Genomic DNA, 1,985 nt, shown 5'->3' with positions numbered 1-1,985 from the left:
TGTTGCTGTTTTTTTTCTCTTTCTTCCCATATATAAAGAAATATACACTCACCTAAGTCTACCATTCGAGGCCCGCGCCATTTCTGGGTGAGCAGGACCACTCGTTGCAGGTGTGGCCCCGCCGGCTGGTCCCTGACAGTCCTCTCATGGTGGGATCACCACTGCAGACTCTTCTTCTGGATCCATAAAGGATTCCTCCACCAGACAGTTCATAAGAAATGTCCATGTCACACCCTGTGATGTCTCCCCTGCCACTGGTATAAACAGATGGAGGACCGAGAGTTTGCTTGCACACCCGGATATTTGCCCTGAACCAAGAAGTGCTCAGCTCTGAACATTTCCGGGTTCAGTCTCAGCCCCGTGGCAGGAAAAGGGTTAACCGTGCACAGGATTTGATTGATGATGAGAGTGGTTAATGATGAAATCTTCCAGGTCTCCCCGCACAGTCTGCAATTCTCTCCTGGCGATCGGTATGATCTCTGAACGGTGCTGCAGCTGTGAATACTATTGCCCTCCTGGTACGGGGTTTTTGCCACAAGGACTTTATTTTACAGAGGGCGGTTGGGAAGGGGTTAAGGAGGATTTGAAAGGACAAAGAAAACAGAACAAAGCTAAACCATACACTTCACAGGTCACAAGAATCAATCACAGGCTGAATCTCACCACAGTACCCAATCCATCGTATGGTCCAGACTCAGGTTCAGGTTCTGCCACTTCCATCCTCTATACGAGCTGTCAGAATGCCGGCAAAAGCCGACATGTGTGTCCGCTTTGCTGTGACTCTCAGACACCCGATATTAAGGTATCGGGTGTCTGAAAAAGGTTAACCCTTTCAGTAATGGATCTCTAGATAGTTAGACATCCATTACTGAAAGGTAACCGCTGATTCTCAGCCGTTAGCAGCCTTCTAGTGCAGCAAATAACTCGTCACGATTTGGTCCCTTTGTGGCTGGACGTACAGTGTACGTCTCCCGTCACGAAGGGGTTAAATTTAAAGGAGACTTTCATGGACATCACTTCCCATCCAATGAGAAGAGACGAATGCTCTGAGGACATGGTTGTGGAAACATTAAAACTTACTTCTTAAGGTAGATTTATTTGTGGCCATCACTTCGGTCAGAATGGTTTCTGGGCTATCAATGTGGTCCTGTAAGAAGCCCCATTTCATCTCACATAAGGACACGGTTGTTGTAGAGCAAGGACCTTCATATTACCCAAAGTGATCTCTGCCTCCTCTCTGTCCAACATTGACTCACCACTCGGAGATCTCTCGCTCCATTGCCTGAGGGTTGTGACAGCCATCAGGGGTTACCCCTTGGACACAGCGTCTTTTAGGCAGATGGATTCCCTGTTTCTTATTCTAGAAGGTCCTAAAAGAGGTTCTCGGACTTCCAGGTTCACTATTTCGAAGTGGATTTGACAAGTTGTTTTGCAGGTCAATGAACTGTCTCATAAAGTGCCTCCATTGTCCCAATAAAGCTCGCTCCATGGGGTCAGTGAGTGCTCGCTGGGCTCTTTGTCATCAGCCCTCTGTCTCAGATCTGTAAGGTTATGACCTTTTCTTCTGTACATATTGTACGTTCTTTAAGGCTGACGTGTCTACCTCAGCAGAAAAAGTCTGCATGCCACTGTGTGATGCCAACGGTTTCCATTTTGATTTCTCTCTTGGGCTGGTTCACTTGTCTTTGTTTTGGTGTGCCCACCTTTCTGTTTGGACTGCTTTTGGACATCCCTGGGTTGCTTAATTATCATCAAAGCTCTGTCCCTCAATGGACAATAGAGAAAATAGAATTTGTTTGCATTTACCATAAAATCCCTTTCTTGTAGTCCATTTATCTCTTTGGACTGCTACATCTGAGCAGATAGGAATGAAGATGCAAGAGGGCTGGCTATCCGTCTTCAATGTGCCCAGAGTGCGTTTCTCTTGTAGGCAGTAGTAAAATACAACAGGCCAAGGATACGTAAATAAATGGTCTTCCTTATGC

The 1,985-nt window shown here is 46.4% G+C and overlaps 1 protein-coding gene across 1 annotated transcript in view; it reads left to right on the top strand.

Moving 5' to 3' along the window:
- Window positions 1-1,985, top strand: part of DNAI1 (dynein axonemal intermediate chain 1) — a 140,556-nt gene that overhangs the window by 19,921 nt on the left and 118,650 nt on the right. The window lies entirely within an intron of this gene.

The sequence above is a fragment of the Nanorana parkeri genome, unplaced genomic scaffold, assembly GCF_000935625.1.
Source record: "Nanorana parkeri isolate BGI_ZX_2015 unplaced genomic scaffold, ASM93562v1 scaffold1765, whole genome shotgun sequence".
Lineage (NCBI taxonomy): Eukaryota > Metazoa > Chordata > Amphibia > Anura > Dicroglossidae > Nanorana > Nanorana parkeri.
Note: the sequence above shows the minus strand (reverse complement) of the source record. Positions and strands in the feature narration are given on the sequence as shown.